The following is a 21712-nucleotide window of genomic DNA, read 5'->3' as shown; positions in this document are numbered from 1 at the left end:
CTTAAATTACTGTTTGGTAGAATTGTTTTATCATTAGTTTTAAATTTTCAGTGGTTTTGCTAATGCCTTTCTCTCTAGCTTCATGCAGCTTAGAAAGATGACTTTATAGCACAGATATAATACATGTGTTTTGAATAGTAAAATAGCATTTTCTACTACAAAAATTTCCACACATTACAATATGCCCTCCACCAATGCGTCTAAAACATGGCTCAACTGAATATGGAGTCATTAAAAGGATTGAGAGAGAGAGGAATTCCCAGTTTAGCTCTGAATTTTCATTGAAGAGTAAGCACTCTATTGAATCACCACCTAGCTATCAGGAGACTCAGTGTAGACACTGAGCAAACAAGCTTGCAAAACTTCACTCAACACCATCTATAAATATTGGGAACAAGATACATGGCAGTGCTTTCTTCCAAGTGATATTTGTCTTCTTAATACCATTGTTTCATACATCTTACCAATAAGTTTTCTATCAATACCTCCATATTTGTTCTTACCATAAAATTTTTTGCATATTTTAAAATGTGTAAGGGAAAGAAAATGTTTACTATTAATTAGCCACACTGGGAGCCATGGTAGATATGGAGGATATAGTACCAATTAAGTTCAGAAATTTATTTCAGAGTTGGAGAGAGAACAGACCTGTGTAAAGTACTTCTACCAGTGTGTTCAAAGCTTTCAAACCCATTTACAAAAGAGAAATGTAGAGCTATGCAAACATAAAATGAGAAGAAATAATTAGGGAAGAATTTTCCTAGGTCTCTGAGGAAGTGGTATTTAATGTAAGGGCCAGACTATAAATTAATCAGACAAAGAATGCTAGCAATGGGAGTAGACGGGCAAGGTTCCAAGCATAGGTTCCAGACTTGGTAAATAATCAGACCTACCATGCAGCTCGTGGTAAGCATAGAAGTTATGTTTGGGCAAGAGATGAGCTGGGCTTGATCTGGCCAGATTACAGAAATCTTATGTGGAGCCTTGGCTTTATTTTATATGTTGTGGCATACTGATAGAGTTCTAAGGATAGGGATGTGTTCAGATTTGCTTTTGTGGATTATTAATCTGGAGAATGGATTGGGTAACGCTGACTGTGCTGATGTATTGGGGGCTATTTTGTCTGTATGGCAGATGAAGGATGGTGGCTTCTAGTGAGATGGGTAAGGCTCAATGGACAGTCATTTTTTATAACGTGTGCAAAGTTTAGCTGTTTAAGAGGTTAGCCGAGTGACCCACCTTAAAATCACATGTAGGACATTTACTTAGGGAGAAAGATAGACTCCACCAGTTGAGGGAAGGTAATTTGAGAAAGATTAATTTTTAGAGAGTTTATGGAGGTATCAAAAATGATTTAAAAATAGATTTTTAAATTATAGCTGAGACATTAGAAAATCTCATTTAAGAAATATCAGAGAAATAGCTATTTTGTCATAGTAAGGATTTCTTCAAAAACTATATGGCTCTTAAGAAATACACACTTCTAAAAGAATTTGGGTATCTTATCGTACAAGTGGGCAAAAAGAGCAGAGGCTATATGCTTAAAGGCGTTTTTTGATGACAAGTTTGAAATGTGGAATTTGAAAACTATAAAACAAAAAAAAAGTGGAAGGGGTTCACTGTCCACTGGTCACTTACAGGTATGACTGGTGCATGGGACACACACTCATATATCATTATATAAAGTCGTCAAGAGATAAAATAATCCTTGCTCTGTGATGATACAATTTGTCAAGGTTGATGCCATGTGTAGAGCTGACAGAGTCCTGACTATGCATCATCCACAGATATCAGAGCTGCGGGGCATTGAAAGGCCATCTGCTCTGTGTTCTATACCCACAAACCAATGTAAAGTACTAGACATGACCTTAAAAGGTATCCTGCAATCATGGCCCAGGGAGACCAAAGCCTAGTTTTCATGGGTCTTCCTCATATGAAGACATGACATTGTCTAGGAAGAACAGACAGAACCTGAAGCAGGTTTAGATAGCTTTCTCATCTTGGGATGTGGATTTCTTGCCACTTCCTGGTTGTTCTTCAGACATACATGCTAGCATTGGTCAAATCCAAAGCTGCCTGGGAAAACTACCCTACTTAAATATGAAGTGAAAATATTATTTTTCATCCTATAAGTGACAGAAGGGCCTCCAGACTTATTTCTAGGATTCCCTATGCCCCAGTATAAGGGAATGCCAGGGCCAGGAAGTGGGAGTGGGTAGGTTGGTGAGCAGGGGGATGGAGGAGAGGATAGGGGGTTTTTGGAGAGGAAACCAGGAAAGGGGATAACATTTGAAATCTAAATAAAGAAAATATCTAATAAAAAAGAATATACTAGCATTATGAGGGCAGATAGAACATTAGTTTGTGAAAAATATTTACTCAACATGGAAGGAACTTCTGGTTCCAGTCCATAAGGCAACCTAACACAAGGAAAGTTAGCTCTGGGACAACTGTAAGGGGTAGACAAATACATTTTAAGTAACATAAGAGGCTACTGGTATCTTACTTTTTATGTCTTTTATTTTCAGTATTTTTCCAATACACAGAGAAACTAAGACAATTTTACCAAATTTCAGCAGCTAGTTACATTTACCCAATCTCCTTTCACTTATACTGCAAAAATGTAAATATATACTTAAAGTACTTTTTAAAGGCTGGGATTTTAAATTCTTAACATCATTTCACTCATAAATACTTCTGAATGCTTTTCTGAAAAATGTTATTTTTTTTTTGTAAGTAAGTACTACACACATGTCCAAATGTTAATTCCTTAAGACATTAAATATTAGTCTTATATTCAAATATTCCAAACTGTCTAAATAAATACCCTTTTTGCAGTTTGTTTGTTTAAATAGAAGTCAAATACTACATTTAGTTATCATGTCTCTTAAATCCCACTTATTTTCCTGGAAGCTCTTAGCCTCCCACTTCTTGTATAATTTATTTGAAAAAACAAAACAAAACAAAAAAAAAAAACCAACAACCCACAAACCTGATGGTATAAAGCTATTTTTCTGAATTAATAAATCCACTTTTGAAGGGAGGTTCATAGGATTCTAGAAGCTTATGAAACTTACAAGACTCAGAAGGCCCCTCCCTCCCCAAGGTTCTACAAGCATTGCTCTGCGTTGGCTTTTTGGTGAAACAACTGCTCTCGAGTTACTTCTGTCCCTGTAAAGATTCCAGTTGGTTCAGCAGGCTAGGCCTGAGTGGATCATCTCTGGTGTCTATCCCAGTGTGCTATCTAGTGTCAGTAGGCTTCTGATAGCATTTCTGAAACTCAGGCAATAGTTGGTTATTTTTGAGCACAGTGTTTTCTGCAACCCTGGAGGTGTGTTAGCAGTTGGGGAGGAGGAACTGGAGGTAGCCACTAGAAAATCCCAGATGCCAGGGACCAAAGAGGTTCCCACCCAGGACACAATAGGAAGGACATTAACTGAAATGCCCAACATAGGGGGTGTGGTAGAACATGTAGAGACTGTACCCAGTGGATAGGCACGGGCCCCAGTTGAGGGATGGGGCCACTCACCCACCTCATAAATATGAATCCAGAATTCCTCCTGTCAAAAGGAAATGCAGGGACAAGGAGTGGAGCAGAGACTGAAGGAAAGGCCATCCAGAGACTGCCCAACTTAGGGATCCATCCCATCTGCAGACACTAAACCCAGACACTATTGTTGATGCCAAGAAGTGCTTGCTGACAGGAACTTGGTATAGCTGTCCCCTGAAAGGCTCTTCCAGAGCCTGACCAACACAGATGCAGGTGCCTGCAGACAAACATAGGACTGAGCCAGGGGACCCCAAATGGAGGAGTTAGGGGAAGGACTGAAGAAGCTGAAGGGGCTTGCAACCCCATAAGAAGAACAACAATATCAAACAAACAACCAGAACCCCCAATGCTCCCAGGGACTAAAGCACCAACCAAAGAGTTCACAGGGGGTACCCATGGCTCCAGCTGGATATGTAGCAGAGGACGGCCTTATCTGGCATTGCTGGAAGGGGAGCCTCTTGGTCCTGTGTAGGCTCATTGACCCAGGGTAGGGAAATGATAGGGTGCTGAGGCAGGAGTAGGTGGGCAAGTGGGGGAGCACTCCATAGAGACAGGGGTAGGGGGAGAGAATAGGGGGTTTGTGGTGGGGAAACTGGGAAGGGGGACAACATTTGACATTTAAATAAATAAAATAACCAATAAAAAAAAGGAGTTTTCTTTTCTTTCTTTATGTGTGTTACATGTATGGTGTATGTGTGTATGTTTAGAAGAATGTTTTGGTGGCTATGGAGGCCAGAGGAATACTTTGGATATTTTATTCTATTGTTCTCCATCTTATTTCCTTTAAACAGGGTCACTCATCAATTTTACCATTACGGCTGGGCTGCCTGGCCAGGGAGCTCCCATCTCATGCCTTCATCCACATTTCTGAAGTCATGGACACATTCATTCAGTACTCCTGAGCATTTTTAAGTGTGCTGGAGATTCAAACTCAGGGGCTCATTATTGCCCAGCAAGTGCTCTTGCCCACTGAGCCATCCCTTTAGCGGATCCCCACATTCTTGATTTGATGCATTGATTGTGCACGTTCTGATTTAATTCTTACTCTCACTCCAATGCTTCTTGAGAACTAAGAGTTGTGTCAGGAGTTCCGACTGAAGCCACGTTCCCTTCTCTCTAGTCAGTTGGAGCTGTTGACTTCTCCCTGCAGTCTAGCTGCTCCTGTGCCGAGATGCTCAGGGAGACGTGTACTGTTAGATCCTAGCGTGACTACAGTTACTGAATGTGTGCTTTTCTCATCCTGTTTCATTATGAATGATTTTCATACTGAAGTTTGTGATGATCCAGCTGCCCACCATTGGCCAGTGTCAGTTCCTTTAGGTTGCTTTCGGTGTCCCTTTGATGTGTTCCTATTCATAATAGTTGTTTTCCTTGTTTCATACTGAAGTTTGTGATGATCCAGTTGCCCACCATTGGCCAGTGTCAGTTCCTTTAGGTTGCTTTCGGTGTCCCTTTGATGTGTTCCTATTCATAATAGTTGTTTTCCTTGTTTGGGGGTGAGGCACATTAAAATGTTTCATTCTTGTAGGTTCTTATGCTAGAAAGGAGCACCTATTTCTCTTTATTTTTCTCTTTTTATTTTCAGAAGAAACTTGTACAAAACCTGAAAACTTATATGTTTAAGTTACTTTACTCTTTCCATTTTATAAAAATTATGGGCGCTCAAAGTAAATGTTTCTTAAGTTTTAATAACAGGATTGGTATGAATTACGATTGTAATCAGAATAATAATTTTGAATGTTGTTGCTTTATAGCAGTAATGCATATTGCTACATTTCTCTTAAAGATTACACCAATTTATGAAATAATCCTATAATTTTGTCAACTTGATATTGTTCTAATGAGCTAAGAGCAAAAGACATGAGTACTATCTTATTTTTTTACTTTGTCTTTATCTATTTACTAATATGAGTGATTTTTTTTTGTTGGAGCTGAGACAAGTTCTTTAATTAATTGTAATTCTTATTATGCATCCGTGCAGGTGTCTGTAACACCTGTCTGCCCTCTACATCCATCCATCTGCCACCATGTTCATCATCCACCTGTATCCACCTGGACACTGACTCCCATGTGTCTCCATACTTAAGTTCTGTTCTCCCAGTGTCACACTATGGTTTATAGATATATTTCACTTAAACGTGTCTCTCCAAATGGTTCATATGGATATATTCATTATGTTATATTTTATTCTGTTTTTACTTTGCTTATTAAATACTCAAAGCCTGAGCTTTATTATTAGGATAGTAAACCCTTTGTTCTTATCACTGCAAGCTCCTCCGTGGTATGCGATATTGCCTATTCCTGCCTGTGATTGGTTTTCAGAACCAATTATTTTCTATTTCTCACCAACTATACATAAATGCTACAAATGACACTCTCATTTCTATTATATACAGGTCTTTGTGTGAAAAATTCTCTGGAGTTCTAATTGTGTGCTGGCATTACTTGATTAAATGATGCCACATTTTTTTTTTCTGTAAGGAATATAGGTAAGACATGCAGACAGATACCCTTAAGCCCTCGGTGTTGTAACTTGCCATGATCAAATGTGTATTATTTCACTGCTTTAATTTCTATTTTCTAAGTAACTGCGTTTGCAATATGTATTAGTTTTATGTGTGTGTATCTAAGTACTTCTTCATATCCATTGCTTTTAAAAATAAATTATGAAAGATCATTATTACTTCTCCCGATTTTCTCCAGATCTACTACATTAAAATTTATAGATATTTATATATATTGAGTTTATGATGTGTAATCTTAGATTCTTTAACACATCAATCAGTTTACTAAGTTCTACAAGCCCTACTTTTTACATCTTATAGCCTTTGCTTAAACTCATTCCTAGTATGTTATTATTTATACTAAGTATTAAGAAAGTATTATATACTAATACTTCCTCAAAAATAGCATAAGTAAGGGATCCTATCAACTATCTTCTGGATATAAAACAGGAAAACCTGCTTTTCCTGGGTCAACTACTGATATAGGCAACACAGTTTTCAACAAGGATTCTGTCCTCTCTGGACAATCACTTGGAACATCTATATTGACAATAGGAAGAGTTGCCAGTGGTTTAAAGACAAAGGCATAGGATAGGATCCATGAAATAGTGTTTATGAAGTTTCACTCTAATGAGTCCTCTCTTTGTTTTCTGCTTCAAGTCCTGAGCTCTCAGCAGCACAGCCACCTAGAGCAGCTTTTAAATGAGCTTGAGTTTGTATCTGTGGTAAGCAATTCCCCCTCTACAGTTATCCCAGAGCTAACTTTCCAAAAGAAGACAGAAACCCTGTGTTAAGTTGCCATATGGACAGGAACCAGAAGTTCCTTCCATGTTGAGTAAATATTTCCCACAAACTGATGTCCTGTTTTGTAAGGCATCTGTTCGTTCTTTTGCCTATTTATCCTCCAGGGTCTGACTTATACAAGCTCTACTATGGATATTGTCACATTTCATCCCACTTTTATGTAAGAATTTGTATTGTGAATATTAAAATCACCTCACTTTTGTTTGTCCTTTGTGCACTGCTAATGAATTAGGAAACATTTACCCTTCATTTATTATATCATTTTATGATATTCAGAATTATTTTATTAGAATTACTTTGAATTTTAAACATTTTAATTGTTTGAAAATATGATACACACACATATATATACACACACACATATGTATACACATGCATATAAGTATATGTTCATCATATGCATGAGTAACTAATAACAGGGCAATAAATCCAAACACCGAAGTGATACTTATGAAAAATTTAAAGATTAAAAAAAGAACTTCTCAGAACTTGTTGAAAGAACAAAAATCTTGGAATTTGGAACATGTTCAGATATAGGCTCATATAGAATATAAGAAATGATATCATATCATTTAACACATAGGCTCATGTTAAAGGCTTGTTTCTTAAGTTGGCTCCTTGGTCTCTCTCTCTCTCTCTCTCTCTCTCTCTCTCTCTCTCTCTCTCTCTCTCTCTCTCTCTCTCTCTCTCTCTCTCTCTTTGGTAGGTAGGTAGGTAGTAGAACATTTTGGTCATGGTGGAATGCTTTAGAAGGGGATTATCTGAACCCAGTCCTCCTCTTCTCTTCTCTTCTCTTCTCTTCTCTTCTCTTCTCTTCTCTTCTCTTCTCTTCTCTTCTCTTCTCTTCTCTTCTCTTCTCTTCTCTTCTCTTCTCTTCTCTTTCTTTTTTAAATTTTCTCATAATTATGTGATTGGTTTTACTGTGCCAAATGCTTTCCAATATGGTAAGTTTCTTCATCAAATTCCTCCAAACAATAGTGCCACCCAACTACTTTATGAGTTGACTATTTTAGGTGTTTGTTTTAGTGAGAGAAAGCTAACTATCACACTATAATCCAAGATCTATGCTGGCATTTTAAATCTATTTAAAAGTTCTTACTAGGTGAGTTTACATATTATTTAGCCTCTCTGAATATCAATTAAAAATATGCCAAATGATCATGATGATAAAATTGAAAGTAGATTATTTTAACATTTTCAAACTTTAAATTTGAGAACAATCTCATATATGAATTCCAAGAAGAAAAGAAGTAAGACAAAAGGAGAATAAAAACTACTTGATGAAGAGGAGGTAAAAGGGCTTTTAAATTATTTTGCATTTATTGTGTATAGAATTGTAAACTACCTACGAAGAATAGGAAAAACTTCTCAAGATGTTCTGATTCACAAGTGGAAGAAAATGATAGAACAATACGTAGATGCTTTCAATGATAGTCTGAGATATTGTTTTCAAATGCCACTCTCATTTCCATGGTAATATCTAGAATTGAAGAAATTCATATACAGACATTGCTCTCATAGTTGGTTAATACTGATTTTGTTTAAAGTTTTCATTGTGAAAAATTAAATCAAAGATCAACATCTTTGTACAGTTAAAATAGGTTTAGCTGCTAGTAACAGAAACTCAATAGTGTTTAAACTGAGAAAAGTTCATTTTATTAAACATGCAACAATTTGTAGGTTTACGGTAGGGGGAAGAGTGGCTTTTTTCCACTCAGTATTTCAAAGGTGAGCCATATCTTCCATCCCCATGTCTGCTTAGATGCTACCATCCTCTGCTCTGCCTATTATGGCTTACCACCTTGGTTTATGTTCTAAGCAATTGGATGTAAGTAATCAGATAAAAAGGAGATATTCTTCCACTTGGGAATATACTATAGAGATTATGCAAGCTACTCCTCTCTTCTACAGAAAGTTTCTCAATCAAAACTCTGCTACTAAGGTAGGCGGGTGGTATATACTTTTAATGTCAGCATTCAAGAGGTGGAGGCAGGAGGGTCACAAAATCAAAGCAACAAAAATGTTGACCAAAAACAAAAAACTTTATTATTGTTATCGATGATAAGGAACTTTTGAATCTCCATTCTGTATGGACAAATACTAAGTTGAAATTTGCTTTTCAATCTGAGTGAGACAAAAGATGTACATTAACAGTGGGCTAATATTAGCAGACTCTGAAAATTCGTTCTTTGTGTATTGTGTTGCATTTCTGTTCAAATCACAAACTGTCATTTTTGATTTGATTTTTGACATCACACTCAGAACTGGGGATTGAACTCAAGGACCAACACTTAGTTGTAAACTGGGAGCTGCTTACCACTTACTTTACTGCTGGATTTTATTTCCAGCTATATTCATTCACTGTCATTTCTGTTTCCTTTGTTTTCTTTTAGTTTTAGACCGGGTTTTGCTAAATACCTCACTTTGTAGCTCAGGTCGAAGCATCCTAAGTGATGGGATCACAGGCATGTACCACCATGCCCAGCTGTATCTTTTTTCTTTTATCTATCTATAATTGGACTATTATGTTGTTTAAACTACATAATTACAATTTTGTCAACTGAATATGAAGCTCTGAAAGAACTTTGCATAAACCACTCATAACTATTTATAAAAACATGAAGTGCTCATTCAGATTTGACTTTACAAGTTGCAGGGTAGACCCCACTACATGACTTTGTAACAAAAGAATAGCTAGCCCATGATCACTTGGTAGAAAGAGAAATATACAGTCAAATAATCAGAAAAAAATAACAGCACACATTTGATTATTTGTTGAGTTCCTACTATGTTTTTTGAGAATTGGATGGGATGCTACTGTTCAGACTGTGAGAGCACATGCTGCTTTGTGTCTGCCTGTATGGAATAGAGCAAGGAATAATTTACATAAATAAGTGTGAGATCAGGATTACTTGCTGTGAAGAAAGTCAAATGGGACCATGAGATTGAAAACTAGACACACTCAGCCAGGAGAAGACACCAGAGAAGTGACAATTTAGCTGAGAGCTACAAGGTGGGTGCTTTGCAGAGCAGGCATCTTCAGGAACCTTCTGGCTGTTCTTTTTATTCCCTTCCTCTCCGGTCTATTTGTTTACTCCTCTTTCTTCTCTATCTTCATTCATTCTATTTCTCATCTTTTCTTTCTTCTTCTTTTTCCCTGTATTCTTATTTCATTCTTCCATGAGTCTTTCCTGGCCAAACGACTTTTCCTGTATAGATGTCAGTCAACACACAGTTATCACAGATAGAACACTGACAACAGACCAAAGAAATGATCCCATCCAACTCTAGCTTAGTGAACCTATGAGCTTGTAGGGTTGCAGCATCCTGGATCAGAGGTTATGCACAAGTAGGTCCATCACCAAAAAATTCTCCTGAGCTCAAGTGACAACTCATAGAAGCTGTATTCCAAGTCTCTCTATATAGTATATAGGGAGCTCTACCAGTCCTATAGTCTCTACTTTGCAGTAATAATTACGGCTCATAAAACTTTGATAAGGATCCCCTGAAGCCTGTAAACTTCATGGGCTCTTGAACCTTGTAAGTTCATTTCCTTCCAGGGCCTTATAAGTTGGCCTCCTGCTTCCTGGAGAGAGTGCTTCAGCTCAGAGGAATTAAATATGCAGCATCCTTCCATGCTTCTTTCCTCTCCTTCCTATCTGCCTCTCTCATTGCTTTATTCCATTTCTTTTCCTCTTGAGATACTTTGTAGGTATGTGTGGTTGAGACTTGAACAGGGTTAGGTAATTATTAGGGAATTAACTTGATTATACTAAGTCCAAGCTTTTAAAACTGCTTGTATAAGTTATGCCACACATAGATTTTGAAAAACATTGAAAAGTATCGTTAGGAACTGGGGTAGATGTAACACATTAGGGAGTCAGTTTCCAAACAATTATTTTTTCCAGTTGGTTTTTACTTGTGTTTCCATCTTTCTTATTAATGATGGATAGAATTTTGCAGTTCAATATCTCTGGATCTCTTAAACACTAAAACACAGACCTTCCTCAGTATGTCCTATTGTGTTGGGTTAGTGCATAATGATCCTCCTTTCTGCTGTTCACTAGTCTGTTTCTCTGACTCCAGATTTGTACAGTACCATAACAGTGACCACCACAGCTGTACCCACTTTGATACTAGGGAAAAGCTTATATGACACATTGATAAAGATCAGTGGCTACTTCCGCTTGAGCTGAAGCTCCTTGTGTATGCAATCTGAATATTCATCTGTTTCTATTAACTTTACATTTGTCCTTATATGGCTGCCACAGCTTATAGTGTCTGTTTTTATTATAGGTGTCCCTATTCATTGTTCTCACATAGCCTAACAAAAGATTTCAATTTTCTTCCCAACCTTTCCTGTCTCCATCCATTAATGGTGGATCAGGTTCAGAGAGCTCCATCTTGATCAGGGTTTTGTGACCTTGCCGCTCATTTTTCTACCAGGATATCATCCCATTTTTGATGAATTTGCTAACTTCAGCTATTTTTAGAATCTACCAACAGGACCCTAGACTTCTCTAAACACTATGTCTAGGTAGAGAGAAAAAAGGAAGCTCTTTCAGATCTGTTTATTTGACCTGGTCACACAACCATTTCTATCTGATGACTCAGCCATCCTATTTGATACAATGTCACAATAATTTCCTGGGCACCTCACATGTGCAGTCTTTGAGGTTATGTCCAGTTAGACAAGCAAAAGTTTTCTTATTCTGGAATTCTGTCAGTCTACTTGATTATTTTTTTTAGTCATATTTTCCTCTTCTTGACCTATAACTCTCTCACTGCATTAAAGAGCTATATGTGACAGAGCTTTATTCTTGGACTCACTCTTGTTCTTCTAAGGCAAATATTATTCTTAGTCAGTTTCTTCCTCTGTAGAAACAAATAATATATCTATATTTGTCTTTTAAATATATTTTTATTAATTTTTTCTGCAATGTATTTTGATTATGATTTTTCCTCTCCAACTCTTCTGCATCTCCTTGAACACCCAACTATATGTTTACTCTCTGTCTCTTAAAAAGCAACCAACAAAAACCAAAAATCAAAACAAACAAAAAGAACCAATAAGATAAAAAGTATGACCAAAACAAAACAAACCAAAAAGCAAAAAGTGAAAAATAAAAGCAGAAAACCATGGAGTTAATTTTGTGTTGGTCTACTACGCCTGGGAACATGGTCTTCCAGTGAAGACAGTCCAGCAGAGAAAAGTGATTTTCTCAGGAGGTATCACTGTAAGTAGCTTTGGGGTTAGGGATGGGACTTTGTATCCCCTTTGCCCTCTCAGTTCTGGGATCCAATTTGGCTTGATCTTATGCTGGTTCTGTGCATGCTTTCACAGTCCACATCATACCCTATCAATCTTGATGGCAGCAGAGTAGTGTCTTTCGTTATGTGGGGGAAACTCAAACTATAGTCAAGAAAATTATTATCTCAGAATTTTTTAAAGTATTACAACTGGAAAGACAGATATAGCAGGACCAGAGTCTCCAAAGGTTTGGTGAGATGGTTCAGTGGTTAAGAGCATTTACTCTTCTTGCAGAGAACCTAGATTTGGTTCCTAGCAGCCATATGGTGGTTCTCAACTGTCTAAAATTCTGGTTTCAAGGAATACAATGCCTTCTTTGACCATGTTACTATGTACCTATAGCACACTGTTGGGGTAATCTCTTTTTATTATTCAAATACTGATTTTTGTACTGGCAGAGAGCTGAAGACTTTGGTTGTAAATTTTATGGACCATCATCTGCCTTAGAATTATTTAAACACTGCTTTCCGTCACTTTCTGATTGGTTTAATGAACAGCTGATGGACTATAGATGAGGCAGGAGAGGAAAGAAGGACAGAGGTAGGAACTCTAGGGAAGAATTGACAATGGGATATTTGCAAGCCAGACACAGAGAATGTTAAATGTAGTGGGACTGAGCGAGAGGTAACCGGCCACATGGCAAATGTGGATTAGAATAAACGGGTTAATTAAGTTATACAAGCTAGTTGAGAAATAGTCTAAGCTAAGGCCTAAACTTTCACAAATATAAGTATCTGTGTTATTACTCAGATTTGGGAAGTCATAGACAGTCCGGGGATAGTGCACACATATACATTGAGACAACACACACACACACACACACACACACATACACACTCACCATAAATACACACTAAGTAAGTAAATAAACAAATGATAAAAATAAATAATTCTGAAGTGAGAAGGAGCAAGCCAAAGGCTGGGAATGGGTAAGAGCAGCAGGTGTTGAAGGGAGTGTGACTGGGGATGACAAATTGGTTTAAGAACCTTCTGGATATGTGAGGATGGGTTTGTTTGTTTGCTTGCTTGCTTGTTTGTTTTTTCAGTTTTATTGGTTATTTTATGTATTTACATTTCAAATGTTATCCCTTACCCAGTTTCCTCTCCACAAGCCCCCCTCCCATCTTCCCTCCCCCCTGTGTCTATGAGGGTGCTCCCTCACCTGCTTGCCCACCCACTCCTGCCTTAGTGCTCTAGCATTCCCCTATCCTGGGTCATCAAGCCTCCACAGTACCATGGAGCTCCACTCTTAGTGATGCCAGATAAGGCCATCTTTTGCTACATATCTAGCTGGAGACATGGGTAACCCCTGTGTACTCTCTGGTTGGTGCTTTAGTCCCTGGGAGCTCTGGGGGCTCTGGTTGGTTGATATTGTTGTTCTTTTAATGAGGTTGCAACCCCCTTCACCTCCTACAGTCCTTGTGCTAACTTCTTTATTGAGGTACTCACACTCAGTCCAATGTTTGGCTTTTTACATCGTATCTATATTGGTCCATCTCTGGCAAAGCCTTTCAAGGGACAGCTATGCCCAGTTCCTGTCAGCAAGCACTTCTTGGCATCAGCAATAGTGTCTGGGTTTGGTGTCAACAGATGGGATGGATCCACTGGATGGCCTTTCCTTCAGGTTCTGCTCTACTCTTTGTCTCTGCATTTCCTTTTGATAGGAGGGATTCTGGATTAATGTTTTTGAGGTGGATGGGTGGCCCCATCCCTCTACTGGATACTAGATATGGTCTCTTCAGGTTCTATTTTCTCTTTGTTGGGTATTTTGGCTAATGTTGTCTTTGTAGGGTCCTGGGGTCCTTTTGGGTTCCTGGCATCTGAGACTTTCTAGTGGCTATTCCTATCTCCCCCTGCTCCACTGCTACACACCTACTTTCATATTCCTGATCCTCTGTACTTATCCCCCATGTCCTCCCATATCTAAACTGGTCCCCCTTTTCCCTCCTCCTCCTCTCTTCCTCCCAGATCCCTCTCTCCATCTACTTCCCAGAAATCATTCTCTTTCCCCTGCTGAGTAGGACTAAAGCATCACACTTTGTTCTTCCTTCTTCTTGAGCTTCCTGTGGTCTGTGAATTGTATTTTGGGTATTCTGAGATTCCTTTTGGCTAATATCCACTTATTAGTGAGTTCATACCATATGTGTTCTTTTATGACTGGGTTACCTCACTCAGGATGATATTTTCAATTTCCATCCATTTGCCTGTGAATTTCATGAAACCATTGTTTTTAATAGTCGATTAGTACTTCATAGTGTAAATGTACCACATTTTTCTGAATCCATTCCTCTGTTGAGGGAGATCTGGGTTATTTCCAGCTTCTGGATATTATAAATAAGACTGCTTTGGACATAGTGGATCATGTGTCTTTGTTATATGTTGGAGCATCTTCTGGGTATATGCCCAGTAGTATATGCCCATAGCTGGGTCCTCAAGTAGGTCTATTTCTAATGTTCTGAGAAACCACTAGACTGATTTCCAGAGTGGCTATACCAGCTTGCAATAATACCAGTAATGGAGGAGTGTTCCTCTTTCTCCACATCCTCTCCAGCATCTGTTGTCACCTGAGTTTTTTATTTTAGCCATTAATGAGAACATTTTTATTTTGATGTAAGTAATGGTTTCTTCTCATTTCTATAATTATAGCAAATGAAAATAGCATCACTATCATCACCACCAATATCTAATTCTTTCTTTTATGGGTATTTGGTGGCATTTCCTTTCAAACTAAAATCTGATACTTTTATGTGGGAAGCATAGAATAAGTGCTGATTTTGTAGGCACCTGTGGATGATCAGCATTGCCTGAGCACAAAGGGATTTATACATTGAGGATGACAATGGTAGATATGTGTTTTTCCCTTTGCCTGTTCAAATATGCCGCCACCACAATGTTACCACTTATCATAACCAATAGGGAGCAACCACTCCTGGATCCAGATTATATGATGAGCTTATAGATTGCCAGTCATCTTTTGTTTTTAGAGTTTTAGAATCTAGTGATAAACTAGGCTGACATCAAAAGGTAGAATACAACAAATAGAGGGGCCACATTTCATTATGCCATTATGGTCTGAATTGTGACCTTTTCCTTCAAGTCAACACGGCTAGGGGCTTTAGAACAGATCATAAGATAGTGTGTGGTTATCAGTGGGTTAAGGAGAGGAATTCCAGTCTGACAGAGTCATTTGTTCAACTGAGCTTGCTTCTTTTACCTTTTTTTTTGTCTGTAAAAGTAGAATATTGGAATTGGTTTTCTGTCTCCTGTGAGGGACTTGCAGGCTCCGGAACAACACACTACCTCAGCGGAAACCACCGCATTTGCTGTGCTAGTGGAAGAGTATACATTATCGTCTCTAGTGAGGGGATGCTTTGAAGGAAGTCTAATGAGATTGCTTGTCAATACGCTTTATTTCCTGAGTTTCTAAAGAATTAATGTGAATTTAAACAACAAATCAAAATTGTTTGAAAATGTCAGAGCTACTCTGCTTGCATTTAATGAGAACAAATTTTAAAAGAATGAGAGAAAAGTAAAAATACAAGTTTTCAAGTTTCAGGTAATTTTCTTTAAAAAGGAAAGTATTGTGTGATTTATACATTAATGCACAAAGTATCAGTGGTCTGGAAAGAACCCAAATGTCCATCAACAGAAGAATGGATACAGAAAATATGGTACATTTACACAATGGAGTACTACCCAACTATTAAAAACGATGACTTCATGAAATTTGCAGGCAAATGTATGGAACTAGAAAATATCATCGAGAGTGAGGCAACCCAGGCCCAAAAGGCACACATGGTATGCATTCACTGGTAAGTGGATATTAGCCTCAAAGCTTAGAATACCGACAGTACAACTCATAGACCATATAAAGCATAACAAGAAGGAATTCCAAAGTATTGATGCTTCAATCCTACTTAGAAGAGGGAACAAAATAGTCACAGGAGGTAGAGGGAGGGACGCAGGGGGGAGAGAGAGAGAGAGAGAGAGAGAGAGAGAGAGAGAGAGAGAGAGAGAGAGAGAGAGAGAGAGAGAGAGAGAGAGAGAAAGGAGGTGGAGGAAAAAAGGGGAGGCAGGATCAGGTATGGGAAAAGACATGAAAGAAATCCAGAGGGTCAAGAAAGTAAATGCCAATAATTCTTAGAAGACTACCTCTCTCTCTCTCTCTCTCTCTCTCTCTCTCTCTCTCTCTCTCTCTCTGTCTCTCTCTCTCTCTGTCTCTGTCTCTCTCTCTCTGTCTCTCTCTGTCTCTGTCTCTCTGTCTCTGTCTCTCTCTGTCTCTCTCTGTCTCTCTGTCTGTCTCTGTCTCTCTGTCTCTCTCTTTCTTGAGAGATATCATTGCCACATTTTTAAAAATTTAAACTGACTACTATATATGTTGGTGATTTTTTAGCACTTATTTTATAAATGAAGATTCTTTGCCAGTGCCATGCAGCTCTTCTGTAAGGTACATTTATGTTGGCTTCTGATATTGAATACTTCCCCATATTCTTTAAGGAATGGATAGTGAGGACATTCATAGAGTTTTATTGTGGCACACATCTATCTGACTTCATTGAGCCACTTTGAACATAAGCACAGCACACAGAATCAAAGGGTCATATTTTCATAATTAACAATTCTTTGATATAAAAATCAAGTGATCAAAAACTACATAGTCCCTTAATGTCCTGTCATTTTACTGATTTTTTTTTTTAAATAAGATTCCATTTCATTTCACTGTCAAGCATTGCCTTTAGGCTTTTTTCCTGGCTGATCCAGTCTCATCTCAGGAAGAACCTCTCACTTGGAAACTGGCCAGGTACACAGCTTGGACTACAGAGCTCCTTTCATCTTTCCAGGAAGCTGCCAACTGACATGTCTTAGTTTGCATTTCTGGAGCACATCAGCAGGAATGTGTGCCTTTGTGTTCAAATAAAAAATGTTGGCACAGGTAGGTATATAATGTGCTTCGGGGCCAAAAAAATAAAAACATGCCAGAATTTTATTTAGCGTCTCATATACTTAAATAGAAAACTTGGCTATTCTGTAAGTACAGTATACTTTATACAAACTTTCTTTTGTTTGAGGTACAATGGAGATTATTATTCTCTCAAAAACACACCACACACATACAATCAGCTATGGTTGTTATAATTTAGTGTTTGTGTCTCTAAAATGTCTTTTAATGGACATTGTCCCAAATTGTAAATTCTAAATTGTTTGTTCAATGTCTAGTTAATAATTAAATTTTCTATAAATAAACAGATGCCCTATCATTAAATTCATGAATTTGTGAAATAAACCTTTAAAAATTGCCCCAGAAAGACACACACGGTATGTTCGCACTTACATATTAGCTATAAAGTGCAGGATAGCCATGCTACAATCCACAGACCAAAAAAGATAAGTAACAAGGAGAGCTCAAAGAAGGATGCTTGAATCTCATTTAGAAGGGAAAATAAAATAGACATTGGAGTTGGATGGAAGGAAGGAAGTGGATGGGAGAGGGGAAGAGAAGGGGAAGAGGGATGTGGGTTAGGTATGGTGAGGGGGAGTGCAGGAGAGGACTGGTAGTTAAAACTGAAACCAGTAGGGGTAGGGGGCATTTCTGGGACTAGCCAGAGGCCTGGGACAGGGGAGACTCCTAGGAGTCTGTGGGGGGCCTTAGCTAAGACTCCTAGCAGTGGTGTATGAGACTGAAATGGCCACATCCTGTAGCTAGGAGGGCTTCCAGGGGAGGGAGAAGGACATTAACCTACCCACAAAACCTTCAACCCCAAATTTGTCCTGTCTACAAGGTGTTCAGGAATAAAGATGGAGCAGAGACTGAGGGAACAGTCAACCAAAGACTGGTCCAAATTGAAACCATCTCATGGGAGAGAGCCAGCCTCTGACACTATTAATGATACTGTGAATGGTATATGGAATTTAATAGAAAATCATGTTAAATGCTTGTAGAGATATTGGTTTATTCACACAGGCAAAAGTTAGGGATTTGTCCACGCATTTAAGACAAAGTGCACGTCTCACTCAGGCATTCCTCTAAGTTTGCCTAGTCCTCTATGCTCCTCCCCATCTATATCTATTTAAATCTGAGAAATCAATTCATAGCTGTATCTTAGACTTCATAAAATGAATGTTTTTGAAGACAAAATTGTATATTTATTAAGAACAGAGCCTGACCAGAAAAATGGTACCAGTGTTTTATGTAAGATACAAATAAAGTGAAAAAAAATAATTGAAGAGAATCAAGGGAAAAATTTTCAAAGCTAGGCTATGCTTAGCTGCAAAATAGGTCAACTGTAGCCTCATTCATATAATTCAGATGGGAAAGCCAAAAGATGTTTGAGAAAATCTGATATCAAAAATTAAAAAGGATTAAAATGAAACTGTGGCAGTAATGAGAGGAACTCAAAGGAAATGAGTACAAACTGGGCTACAGGACTGGCGTTTCTATCCAGAATGTGTTTACTCTTTCCCTTAATTATTACCCATTTGCCCTTGTAAGCTCTGTATTTAACATCCTAAGGAGGACAAGATCCTGTACAACTCTGATAAACTCAGTGCTATGAAGGCAGCAAGTGCCATAGCAATTCATTTTTTTTTTCCTGGACATTTTCTTTTCCTTTCAAGACCCTATATGATATTGTCATGTTCTTTTGAAAAATATATTTCAAAATCAAAAGATTCAAATGATAGCCACATTTAAATAATTTGTTGAGAATTTCATACATGAGCACTATATTTATGTCATTTCCAATCTCTCCTTCTTGGCCCAACTGTATGAAGTTCCCCCCTGATTCCTTTCCAATTCATAACCTATTCTTTAATTACATATACATATATGTATGCACAAACATCTATTTGTATTTGTATATACATTTGCATATGTATATAAGTAAATATATAGAATATATGTATATTCATATGTGTAAGTATATAAATGTACACTTATATAACTTTTATAAATGTAATTTATATTAATATGATAAACATACATAAACATCAATATAAAATAAATATAAGTATATATACACATACCACACCCAGACATATATGTAACTTCACAGATTTTTCTATTTTTTATTTTTAAATTTATTTATTTTTATTGTTTAATCTTTTTTTACAGTCCAGACTTCAGTTTTTTTTATTTTTATACTATGACCTCAAACATCTTTTGATTTTCCATCAGAATTACATGAATGGGGCTATAGCTGACCTACTTTGCAGCTAAGCATAGCATAGTTTTGAAAATGTTCATTGTTAACATTTTTCAATTATGTGATCTTAACTCCACTTAGTTTCTTGTACAACCGGCTGAGTACATTTCCTGTTGTTAGTATAAATACATGCGTAGGGCTCACCCCTTGGGGTTGCAGAGCCTATTAGAGGTTTATCCCCGGAGAAGACTAATTCTCCCTCTCTTGTCACTCTTCATCTAGGGAATAGAGCCTTGTGAGATTTACCCCATTCTTATTGGGATGCCAACCTGTGTTGTCATTGTTCAGGTCTTGTTTAGGCAACCATATATTTTGAGATATCTTGGGTGCAGCTTCTCTGCCATATACAGAGGACAGTATTTCATAGCATGCACCCAGGTCATCTGGCTCTTACTCCTTTTCTGTCCCTTCTTCTATGTGACTCCTAAATCCTTGGGTGTATGGGTTTTGTTACAGATTGTTGTATCTAAGCCCAGTAGTTTTCTGCATTTTGGGCAGTGTGGATTTCTTTTTTTTTTTTTTTTTTTTTTTTGGTTTTTCGAGACAGGGTTTCTCTGTATAGCCCTGGCTGTCCTGGAACTCACTTTGTAGACCAGGCTGGCCTCGAACTCAGAAATCCACCTGCCTCTGCCTCCCGAGTGCTGGGATTAAGGCGTGCGCCACCATGCCCAGCTCAGTGTGGATTTCTGTGGTATTCTCTATCTGCCACAAAAAGTTAACTTCATTGGTGCCAGTCAGAGTTACACTTTATCTGTGGGCATAAGAATAAGCATTTAGATGAGATTGGGTGCATTCAGGATAGTATTAAGTTTGCAGACAGGAGCCTAGGATAACTGTTCTCTGAGAGGCCCCACCCAGCAATCAATGGAATGGCATGCAGAGATCCACAACCAAACATTAGATGAAGCTCAAGGAGTCTTGTGGAAGAGCTAGGAGAGAATGACTGAGAAACTCAAATAGGACAGCACTTTATTGGTAGACAAATAGAGTCAACTAACCTGGACCCTTGGGGTTCCCAAAGACTGAACCATCAACCAAGAGTAATTTTGAGCTGGATCTAGGAACCCTAGACTTATGTAGCAGATGTGCAGCTCAGTCTTCATGCAGTTCCCCTGACAACTGGAGTGGGCACAGTCCCAGAACCTGTTGCCTGCCTATAGATCCCATTCCCTTAACTGGGCTTCTTTGTCTGGCCTCAGTGGGATAGGATGCACCTACTCCTACAGGGATTGATGTGCCAGGGGGTGGGGGTGGGAGGATGTAGATGGGTAGGGAGTGTGGTTCCTCCTTCCTAGAAGAGAAGGAGGGGAAATTGGAAGAGGATCTGTGTGACGGGATACTGGGAGGAAAGGGGGCCTCATATTGGGATGTAGAATGAATAAACAAATAAGGAAATAAATAAATAGGTAAATGAATTAAAAAAGAATAAGTATTTAGGAAGTATACTGATCTAGGAAAGTGTCAGTTGTTGGTTATTCTAGAGAGTAATGACCTCACTCGTCATAGGTAATTGGCTAGGTTTATAGAATTCTCTTCTATTGAATAGGCCTTAAGACTAACCAGAAATCTGTTAGTTGCCAGAAAGACTGTGGGTCACAATCTGGTCATGACTGTGGTTCATAGGCTTTGTAGATGGGTAGGACTATTTGTATCTTTTTGTCCTTGCAGCTTCATAGCATCTTCTGGTACCGTGACAACTAGTTCTCAGGGAGAAAGTGTCTAGGTCAGTTCCAGTTCTATGTCTTTAGTCAGAAGTGTGTGGCTTCAACAGCAAGGTCTTACATCAAATTGTGGATAGCAGCTGCCTTAGTTATGGTTTCATTGCTCTGAATAGACACCATGATCATGGCAACTCTTATAAGGACAACATTTAATTGGGGTTGGCTTACAGGTTCAGAGGTTCAGTCCATTATCAAGGTGGGAACATGGCAGTATCCAGGCAGACATGGTGCAGGAAGAGCTTAGAGTTTTACATCTTGTTCTGAGGGCAAACAGGAGAAGACTGGCTTCCAGGCAGCTAGGACCAGGGTATTAAAGCCCACACCCACAGTGACATACATACTCCAACATGGCCATACCTCCTAATACCGCCACTCCCTGGGCCAAGCATATAACAACTATCACAGCATCCAAGGGCAACAGCAATAGCTTATGTTGTTTTAGTGGCCTCTTGGGCTTTTTACATATTTTAATGGGAAGCCCATTCTGTAGCTTAGGTTCTTTTATAGTATGGTAAGGATAATGTAATTAATAATAATAGTAATACCAGCCCAACAGAACTACTATATGAATTAAAACAATTAATACAAGTGAAGGTCTTGGAATGAGAGAATGATCCATC

This window comes from Mus caroli, unplaced genomic scaffold (genome assembly GCF_978045245.1).
Source record: "Mus caroli unplaced genomic scaffold, Mus_caroli_1 scaffold_4, whole genome shotgun sequence".
NCBI lineage: Eukaryota > Metazoa > Chordata > Mammalia > Rodentia > Muridae > Mus > Mus caroli.
Note: the sequence above shows the minus strand (reverse complement) of the source record.